The following is an 11,623-nucleotide window of genomic DNA, read 5'->3' as shown; positions in this document are numbered from 1 at the left end:
GTCAATGTCTCTTGAACTTTGTGGGGTTTTTGCAGATTGCCAAAGACATCAAAGGTTGGTGATAAGGCTGACGGACTGGTTATTAAGAATTTTGTTTTGGACTAAGCTGAGAATGAATTAATTCTCAGCTGTTTTTGTTAGATCCGTTCAGTTACGACACCCTCAGCAACAGGCTCTGCTTGCAGGCCTCTAGGATTGGTTAAGACGCGAGCAGCTGAAGGAGCGGGAGAATAGCTGCTCGCGATTGGTTCAGAGCTTCTGACAGCCGGCTATTTAAGGAGCTGTCAGAGAAGTGTTGTTGCTTGCTTTTACAAGTGTTCTGTTGATGATTGTTCCGTTAATAAAGTTGGTGTTAATAGCATAACCTAGCCTCCTGATTAATTACCCACTGGACACAACAGTTTTAATAAAATAAGTTTGTTGAGGACTAAATTGTGTTTGGTAATCACTATTTGGGCCTTGGTCACAACAGTCGCGTTTGGACTGACACATCCCATTGCCTGCTGCATCAATCCGAGTGCAACGCAGCAGGCATTGAGATGTGCATGCGCAGCCAGTGCGAAGAACAGGGCGACAACAGCAGTGGGTTTTTCTGCAACCTCTGGTAGTTTTTGGTGGCCTGCAGCCAGCCGCCACATCCACAAAGCAGCTCTCAAGGAGGAGGCAGCTAGGAGGCTTTTTCTTTTTCGATGCAACTGTGAGAAGCCTCCCAGCTGCCGCCTCTTTGCCAGCCGCTTCCCAGCAGCAGCGGCTGGCTGGAGGCCGCCGAAAACTACCAGAGGTCAGCTTGCCTTCTGGACTCTGGAGCAGCCCGAAGAAAGAAACAGTGGGGGGTAGGAAGCGGGGCTAGGGCCGGGGCTGCTGAAGGAGGGGAAATGGGGTGATGTGTGCAACTGGCGAAGGGAGGGTGGGGCGGTATGCAGGAGGAAGGTTGGGCAGAAACTAAGTAGATAGGTAGAAATTCAAAAAAAATTCCTACCTTTTTCTGTGGGTTTGGCTAGGTGAGGTGGTCATGTGACTGAGTGACCGTGGCTGTGACTGATGTCAAGTTGGCCCCGCCCACTCAGTCACATGACCACAAAGCCCCGCCCACCAAGCAAGCCACACCCACAGAACCAGTAGTAAAAATTTTTGAAACCCGCCACTGATTCAAATTGTGGTTTCTTTAAGTTACTTATAGCTGTCTTGCTACTTAAAGAACATTTCTCAGTGTCTGGATTCAAAAAGGAGACAAATCATTAGCAGCTTCCAATCTGCTGCTCAATTGATCTTAGTTCCTACTCATCATGAACCAGGCTTCCCTATGGATGCATAGATACCACTTGGAGAAAGAAGCCTTCCTGCAAACTTGCTAGGTACTGTATGATATTCACTGAGTTGGACTTTACTGCTCCTGCCAAAAATCTCATCTTTATATAAGTGGGGGAGGCAAAGAGAAAAGGATTCACGTGGACAATATGGAAGCCTCACATTTCACACCTCTCTTTTTTGTTTTAAAGAAAGAAAAAAGTACACATGATTCTATGTTCAATTCTGGGTGTGGATTTTGTTTTTACAGTGAGGGACACTTATGTCAATAGCTATGATTTGATTATCTTGGTTTAGAATTAAAAAGACCACTGGTATGATTCAGTATGAACATTCTTGTGTCTTTTAGGAATGGTGCTGATTCCAATGCCTTTTGGCCTAAGGCTAATAAATTAAAAATAATAAGAAAGAGCCAAATCCTTAATATTGATGCCTCTGATGCCCTTTTGAGAAAATGAAGCAAAAACTGAGGATGCTTACAATTTAATCAAAAATTTCCCCTTTTTTAAAAGTAAGCTTTATTTAATATTTTATTAGCAACTTTCTATTATAATTTAATAGAACTCATAAAGCCTAACAAACAAGCATGATCTTAACGTTTCACCTTGCCAATTAAAATCAGCACTCCATTAAATTAATCTTTCAAATTTGATTAAGCCACCAATTAGCCAGTTAACCTTGCAGTCTGAATGATTACTCTTGTCATCAAAGTATATGTAATGAGGGAAACCAGAGCAGTCAGGGTAGTAGTATCCTTAACTGTTAGAAAAGAGTTCAACATGGATTCATAACTGTGCATCACAGATGGTAGCCATGGCTAGGAGGACCTTTGCACAGCTTCCAGTTGTGTGCCAGTTGTACATCTTCCTGGAATGGGATGCTCTGCTCTGTCATTCATGCTCCTGTCATCTTTCAAATGGATTACTATAATGTAGTCTTCCTGGAGCTGCTCTCAAAGAACATCTGGAAGGTGCTGCTGGTACAAAATGCAGTAGCTTGGGCAATTACGTGATACTTTAGGGCAGGGGTGGGTTTCAAAACCCATCGCTACCAGTTTGCTTGTGGGCGCGCGTGCGCTCTTGCGCAGAAGGATCCGGGTGGGTAGGCGGAGCCAATCTGGGGCAAACCGGTAGCAACCCACCACTGCTTTAGGGACCACCTCTTCCCAGTTACATCTATGTATCCCATCAAGTCTGGCAGGAGAAGCATATTGTGGGTCCCATCAAAGTCTTATCTGGCAGGCTCAGAAATATACCTTTTCTGCTATGGTAGTTGCCCTTTGAAACATCATTGTCCTAAAGTTTAGATTAGTCATCAGGAAGTAACCACAATTTTGCCAAATATCAATCCCATGAGAATCATGGGTTCTGGATTTTAAACTCATCTTGTAAACTAGCCCTCTTGAGGTATGTTGATTCCAATATTGCCCTATGATGCACCATTTTGCCCAATCAAACAGCCATGAGAATTTTAGAAATAATTCTCTTTACTTGTTATTCTGACTGAGTACCTGAAGGACACTTAGCAAAGATCATGGTCCTAGTTTAAATTAAAGCTGGTTCATATTGCTCCCAGGTTTTGTTTCAAAACCACCAATCTCAGAGCAATCTATTTCTCCCATGGGAATTGTCCCTGGTTCTGAATATCATGGAAGCACTAAGTAGAATGCACCAGGAGTCATATTAGATAGGAAAGGGAATATGGTCTACACAGAAAGTGCACAGTGATCCAAACTAAAGACCATGTTTTACTTAAAAATTGTTTTACTCAACAATTTAAAATAAAATGATTCTCCCTCATCTCCCATTCTTTTTCCATTCTTTAAACTTACTAAAAATTAGTGACTGTTTTTTTTAAAAAAAGCAGAAGATCATACGTACACCTACATGCTATCACACATATAAGCCTAGGATAGCATGATCCCTGGCCATAGCCTGTTTACTCATTATGCACACCATTTTCTCCACCTGTCCTTATTTGATCAAGATCAATCCACTTCAGTCTTTGTTCTGTTCTGGCAGGTTTCAAGCCTGATATGAAACATTGTACTAAATTCAATAAAACAAAAACTTGATTGAATACTAGTAAATTGTGCTCTTTAAATGTATCCTGTTTGCCACTTGATGTCTCTCCGTTTCCTTGGAACATCTTGTACTTTTTCTTCCCATTGATAATGTTGATCCCTCTGGGTAGCTGCTGCCCTGGTTTCCAAAATAACAAATTCGCAGATATAATTAAACCCGCACATAACGATGCTCACTTAGAAAACATTCCCATCTCTTCTCTTCCTCTTAAACACCATGTTCCTTTCAGTCTGCGGCTGTCACTTTGACATGTTACTGTTTTCAAATGAAGTAGGCTTGGCTTCTTGTTTACAGCACATTGCAAAATAACTGGTAGTTATATTTTTAACAAGCAAAGTTGAGAACATGGCGCACCTCTTCCAAATTGCTAGTAATTGTGGGATGTCAGTGTTGCTAATTGATCAAATATTGTTTGGAAATGTAAAAGGCTGGCACAAAGCTCTTTTGCTTCATCCCTGTTCCATAGAAACAAAATATTGACATGCATTGCTTTCTAACGCCACCTCCCAAATCTCATTTGAGAACCAGAGCATAGCCTCCTTAAATGAGAAACTTATGCCTGTCAAAATGATCCTATAGGTGAATAACCTATAGCAGGGATGTCAAACTTGCAGCCTACGGGCAGATGCATCACACGCTAGCCACGCCCACACCCAGTTTAGCAAAGGGGAGAAAAGTCGCAATATGTCATGTGACGCCGCTGTGATGATGTGAGTTTGACACCCCTGACCTATAGGTTCCAAATGTTGAACTGCAATTCCTGTTCTTCCTCCCCATTGATCACATTATTTTAAGCTCATATGTGTTGAAGCTTAATGTCTGGCAGCTGTGCATTACCTACCACTTCCTTAAAGTATAAGCAAGGAAATAGCAAGCAGTGAGCCAGAGGAGTTCACCTCCTCATCCAGCCTAGGAATGCTGAGACTAAAGTTTTAAAGGCCACTAAGGCCCACTCTAGGAATTTAAATTTTAAATTAATTAAAAATAAATTTCCAAAGCAGCCCACAATCTTCTTTCCCATTGAAAAAATGTTGCGATACACCACATGACAGCAATGTGACGCCATGAGTTTGACATCTGTGCTATAGAGCTACCCAGGCACAATAGATGGTGCTTCTTACATGGACTTGTGCCTTTCCAAGTTTGAGGAAAAAGAGGGTACGTTGGAAAATACTAGGAAACCAGGTTGTACCATCAGAAATTGTTTCTGGGCAGAAACAATTACCCAGAAAATGTTGGACAGAGGAAGAACTGAACTGCGTTTTCTAAGCTGGAGAAAGGATTGAAAACTTGAATAGCTGGTGAAGTGTTTATGGAAGCCCTCAAAGAATATCTGGTCCTGAAGCTATGGCCCTCCCTTTTCCTTTCTGCCACTTTGCTGCCTAGCAATTGTTGGTGTTGTTGAGTCACTTCCAGCTCTTTGTGACCCAGTAGGCAACAGTATTCCATCAGGATCCTTTGAGTTGTCATACACAAATGTTTTTTGTCATCATTGACAGTAACAATAGTAATAGCACTTAGACATATATACCGCTTTACAGTGCTTTTACAGCCCTCTCTAAGCGCTTTACAGAGTCAGCATATTGCCCCCAACAATCTGGGTCCTCATTTTACCCACCTTGGAAGGATGGAAGGCTGAGTCAGCCTTGAGCCTGGTGAGATTTGAACTGCCAAATTGCACACAGCTGGCAGTCAGCAGAAGTAGCCTGCAATACTGCATTCTAACCACTGCGCCACCGTGGCTCAGTATCTAGCCATCTTCCCTTCTATTCTGTTAGCCTCTTTAATTTTATTTTGAGAACCTTTCTATGGGTGCTAGACTAAAGCTTTTTTGTTTTTAAATTGCTCTGGGAAAACATTTCATTTGGAGCAGCAGGAGAGTTACCTTAGCATATGGAAGTGCTGCCATTCCTTCTTTCCAAAACCACAACAATAAAATTGGACAGTGGCAATTTTCAGGGAAGTGGGGACCAAAAACTAAGTGCTTAATCATTCTCCTGGCTGCTATATCCTTCCCACAGCCTCTCCTGCTCTTATGCCCATTCGCTTGACTGAGGCTTCAGTGTCTCATTTCTGTTTATAGACCCTGTTTGGAACCTTGGCTGGGTAGAATATGGCAAAAAGAGGATTGCAATGAAAAAGCACTAGTGAAGGAAAGTATTAGCATTTCCCTTCCTTCCCTTTGTTTTATTCCTGCAAATCATCTCTCTCCTTCACATTGAAAAAGGAAAGCAATTCTCCAGATATATAAATTAATGTAGGTGTAATTGATTGTGTGGAAGGCAACACAATGAATAAGCAGATTATTCCAGGCAGCTGAACTGACTTTGCTTTTAGCATGAATATGTCAGGGAGAGAAAGCATTAAAAGGGAGGGGGAAAAAAAGAAAGATTGTAATTTCCCCATCTTTTTGACAAACATCAAAGCATTTGCTGATTTCCCCCCCTTAGAGATACAGTATTTAGGGCAAATTAGGATGTTAGTGGTTAGTTCCACTGGTAGATGGAATGAGATGGCCGTTATGTTTTTACAAAGGAAGTGGAAATCCTGAGTGTTCAAGGACACTAACTTAGAGAGCAAGAGCCTCTAAGCTAGATACCCCTTGTTAAAAGTTGGATGGAAGTATAAATTCCACAGGAACACAACAGAGAGAGGAAAAGGAATGCGGGAATTAGTTAAAATTGAAATAAATGTCTACAAAAATGTTGACATTTTTGCTAAACAGACTGCTGAGCTTGATCATCCACTTATTTGAATTCACAGGCTGAATTTCATTTTGCTTTTGTATGGAAAAATATCCTGAAGCGATGCTTTCAAATTAAAGCATCTGAGATTGGAAGACATAATAAAAATAGAAACATTCTTATCAGCTTTTATAATGTGCAGCAAGCAGGTTTGATAAATTATCTCTTCTAAAAGCAACCTATTCTGATCTTTTCTTCTTCTGCTAGCCCATTCATATACTCAAAACCCAACATAAGCTACTTATGAATAAGTAGCCATACATGCTGTGTAAGCCACAAGAACCTGGTCTTGATCCTGAAATGGAATCCAAACACCCAATATATATATGCTGAAAAAGGCTCCATTTTAAGCAGAAGACTTGAATTCCATTCCCACTAGGTGATCTATTCATTGGTATCATCATTTACAGGTATGCATTGAAACATAGTTCTGCTGGCAGAATAAGGACTTGGCTCATTAGCTGAAACTACAAATATTTGTGCATTGCATATTGCAGGGGTCCCCAACCTGTGGGCCACGGCCCACTAGTGGTCAGTGAGAGGATTGCAACTGGCACACGGAAATAGCCAACGAGCACAAGTATCCTCATGTGTGTGAGCAGCAGGTGAGTGCATGCATGCACACTCCATTAGCGTGAGTGGCAGGTGCACATGGTGTGCAAATGGAGCTGCGTGCGTGTGAGCGCACCTGCTGGCCACTTGCGCAAAACCATCCCCTACCCCCGCCGTTCCACAAAGCCGGAAACATTGGGGAACTCTGGCATATAGCACTTACACTGCTTCAGGATCAGCTCTGGGTTTCCACAATCCAACTTTATTGCTCTTACTCGGAAGCAAAGTTGAGATATTTTTGCCTCAATTGGGGTGAAGCTAATTTAAAGGATTTGGAATGAAAATGGTAGTGCAGAAGTGCCCTAACTCCTTCTCAAACATCTTAATCAGCTAAAGAAGATGTTTCTTCTGGTTCTGTTTTTACAAGCTTTTGTATTATTACAACTTTCATACAGTTACCTATTATTAGGTTTTTCCTCAGCAGGGTAGATTAGAAATAATTAAACAGGTACAAAAACCCCAGGAACTTCCTATTATTTTATTTTAGAAAGGCTAATGATCATGACAAAAGAATTCCAGTGACTGGTGCATATCAAAAACAAACTCAACAATAGTGTTCAAAGTCCTTGCTTCTCTTTCTCCTTCCTGATTTACATAAGGAGCTAGAAGAGCAGGAGATAAACATTTTTATCAGTTCCTTGTTTTGTTAACAACCAGATAAAAATATCTAGCTATTTACATTTGATTATGTGAAAACTAATTTTCACCTCAATCTATTGTATTTATCTGATTCCTTAATGCTAAATTTTAAAGTATCCGAGATGACCATGGTCATACAGCTATTTGGTGGGCACTAGAAAACCATTGTAAAATAAACTTCAAAATATTGTCTGAGGTTCTGTTTGGTACACACTGTAGCAGCTAAAACTATTAGCAAAAAACACTTGATACTGTGCTATTCTTGTTCCTAGTTCTCCAAAAGTGCCAATATACAGCACTACAAATAAGTCAGGAAGTAGCAATAATAGTTCAGCTGCATGATATATTACTGCACACATCAAAACAACTGCTGGCTTAAAAATGGAATATTAAGGCAAAAGATATCTGCACTTAAGAAAATTGTACTACTTTGGTCTTTCAAAAGAAGCAAGATTTTCCATTGTCTGAGAAATGGTAGGAAGAAAAGCATAGAGAAAATAAAGGATAATAATAACAATTTGATGACAACATTTGGCAAAGAGCTTCTATAATGTGCAAAACAACTTTTGGTTATTGCAGATTAGAACATAGTATGGGAACTTATGTAACTTCAACAAATAATCCTTTAAATTTTCTGTTGCGCAGAGCATCCATAAAGCAAACAGGAATACATTATCCTGTAACAGGTGGTTCAGAAGGCCTATTTCACTACTTCACTGTTTGCATTGATTTTATTGAGATCTTTACAGCTAGGTTGGAGAGGTTTATATGGGGTTGAAAGTGTGCCCAACATACTTAGAAGTTTATGTTAGATCCAATATACACATGTGGTTGTAAGGATGACAGATCATTTAGTTTTGGAAAAGTTTTCAGAAACAAAGTGAAGTTGATGTTTGAGTGTGAGAGAAAGAAAAAGAGAGGTAGTTACTGTTATACTACATTCCAAATTCTGTGTGATATTCTCCCTGTCGCTAATGACTCCAAACAAATGTAAGCATGCACTTAAGCTCCTTTACAAGATGACAACATTGCTATGTAAAGCAAGAAAAAAGCAGATATAGAAAATAATTCCTCGTCTTGACCGATTCTTCTTTTTTTTTTCCCCAGTAAAAAAGGATACAGGGTTAATAATACTCATATTGTACACATTAATACTCATAGTTGTACACATTATATAATTTGAGGCTTAAACTGCCTTTTACTTTAAAAAAAAAAGTCTTTCTGAACAATATGTGTAGAAGTACAGATAGTGCTTGACTTACAACAGTTCGTTTAGTGATAATTTAAAGTTATAGTGACAATAACTTATGACTGTTTTTCACACTTATGACTGTTGCAGCATCCCCATGGTCACGTGATCAAAATTCAGATGCTTGGCAGCTGACTCATTTATGATGGTTGCAATCTCCCAGGGTCATGTGATTCCCTTTGGTGACCTTCTGTTGTGGCCCGTCAGCGGCCTGTGTGGATTCTGACAACGAGGAGGCTGGTGTGGTGCTGCGCCAGCAGCCTGTGCAGTTGGCACTCGAGTCAGACAATGAGGAGGCTGGAGAAGATGTGGTGCCAGAGGCAGGGATTCAGCCAGGGACTTCAGAACCGTAGTTGGGTTGGGGTCCGTAGCTGGGGCAGAACACCTTCTGACAAGCAAAGTTAATGGGGAAGCTAGATTCACTTAACAACCAGGTTACTAATTTAACAACTGCAATGATTCACTTAACAACTCTGGCAAGAAACTCATAAAATGGGGCAAAATACACTTAACAAATGTCTCACTTAGCAACAGAAATTTGGGGCTCAATTGTGGTCATAACTCGGGGACTACCTGTATGTGACTGGTTCAAGACTTTTAGTGCTTTTGGGTAGAATTAAAGGTGTAAAGGACCAAAAGGGGTTTCATTGCAAAATGTGAATGTGAATATTTTGTATCTTCATTAAGAGTTCTTAAATTCACTCTCAGTTTATATGAGCGTTGGAGCAGGGTATTTAACTATGGTTACTTATAACAGCACATGAGCCTCGTCTTCTGCTGTCCTAGAAGTATGCTGTTGATTCTGCCATAGGGCAGCATGCAAACAGTAGAACATCTATTTTGTCAATTATATACTTATTTTATTATATCCTTTGACTTGCAATGCATTGGTTATCCTAAATCCTATCATGGAATCTAACTTGGAGGTGTTTAGTTGATTGAGTCACAGTTTAGGAAAAGATATGTTAGTCATGTATCTTAATTTCTACTTCTGTTTGCATGAGATTATTTGACAGAATATCAGGTCCAGGCAGAATTTCAACTGAGTAATTATTTCTTCTCAGTTCTTTCTTCTTTTCATTCTTTCCTAGAGATCAGGGCAGTTATTTTGTCAAGGCTTTTCTCAGATCTGACATTGCATCACTGTTTGTGCTTTATTTCAATATTCAAGATCAGGAGTCACCAACCTTTTGGACCTCAGGGACCACTAAATTCATAATTTTAAATCCCATGGACCACTAATATGATCTGCCTAATGACCGGATGGGTGGGCATGGCTAGGTGGTCATGTGACTGGGTGGGCGTGGCCTACTCGTCGCCTCCCCACCTGGGCTCCTTAGGGCCCCAACAGGAAGCAGTTTTTGGAGCTAAGCAGCCACCACAAGAAAGAGTTGGCAAAACAGCTCAGTTCAAATTGGATCTGACTGAGAAGGAGCCTCAGCAGAAGCACCTCACTGAGGACTATGAGCAGTTCGCACCACTTCGGGAGAACCGGTTGTTAACTTTCTGAACAGTTTGGTGAACTGGTTGTTGGAAGAAATCATTAGGGCAGAGAACCAGTTGTTAAATTATTTGAATCCCACCACTGACTATGAGCATAGGCTTTCCAAGAAGAGGGAAGACCTGTGGGAGTGCAAGGCCAGGTATCGGCACCTGGAGGCTCAACCAGTTGCAGGCCATGATGCAGTCCCACTGGAACAAAGTCCTCCGGCTCTTCGCCACCAGCAGTGCTTCCCTCCAACCTTCGTCCAAAGCTCCACACCAGAAGGCCGAAGCAGACCCCAAGTTGGAATTTCTGCCCCCCTCCAACCCACCCAAAAAGACCTTGAAGGGGGAGACTCTCTGCAGCAACACAAACATTCATTGTAAGTATCCGTCCCAGGGGCCGTAGTTTGAGCACCCCCCAATTTAGTGCAATATTAAAAATGCAAATAATTTTTCTGCGGACCACCAAAATTTTCTCGCGGACCACCAGTTGGTGACCGCTATTCCAGATGATCTACTTTAACTAGTAGAATAGTAGGAACTTACAGGCCTTTGACATGATCAGTTTCTTTATGTAAGCATTGATGGTGTTTATGCTATCAATTGACTTACAAAAGTACAACTTAAAAATATAGGAGCAAATATACATCAAGATATGCCGTCTTAGAATAGCAACATTTTCTTCTAAAACAAAGCATAGCTCTAGGGCCCTTCAGACAGCTTTGAAAATTAGATATTTTCTTTTCCAGCTGATTATGGTACAATCAAGTCAAGCACATACGTAAAGGTACATTATTGCTTTCCGCTTCTGTCCCTAAAATACCTTGTAGCTGCCAGTTTTCAAAAGCCATTAAGTAGGCAGTCTATTTTGGGGTGAACTGTATTCTCAGGACATCTACTTCAAACACTGGTCAGTATGATAAACCTGTCTTTTGTCAAATAAAAAGACTTTATTAGGCTCAAAGCTCTATAATAAAATTAATGATGGTAATCTGTCAAAAGAGCTTCAGAGGTACAGAACATCTTCACTCAACCAGATAGTGATATTATAATAAATTCCAAAGAAAAATGATAGTAAAATGTGGGCTTTCTTTTAATAAAACATTTTCTTTCCCTTTTGAATTACCTTGGAGGCAAATTTCTTATCACATTTTAGGCATTAACCCACAGGTAATTGCACCCACTCAGATTGGCTCAGAACTCTAAGAATTCTTAAGATTTCAGCTGTATTTTAAGAGGAATGTTGCTGTTTTTTTCATTATACAGTATATCATTGCTGTTGTTGTTTTTGTGGAAAACAAATAATGGCTTAGTACCCAAACTAGAATGTGGATCGGGAAAAATCAGCGATGTAGTTTATTTCTCTCTTAAGAGGAATAGATTTGAAGAATTTTTGTTGCTCCAGGAACTTTGTAGCTCAATTGGTTGGATGCCAATTTTTTTGCCTTTTTTTTTTTTTTTTGGACAATAAAAGGCGGGCATTTATTGGCTGATGGCATTTC

The sequence above is a fragment of the Pituophis catenifer genome, unplaced genomic scaffold (assembly GCF_029215685.1).
Source record: "Pituophis catenifer annectens isolate HBS135680 unplaced genomic scaffold, rPitCat1.0.hap2 SCAF_3, whole genome shotgun sequence".
Classification (NCBI taxonomy): Eukaryota; Metazoa; Chordata; class Lepidosauria; order Squamata; family Colubridae; genus Pituophis; species Pituophis catenifer.
Note: the sequence above shows the minus strand (reverse complement) of the source record.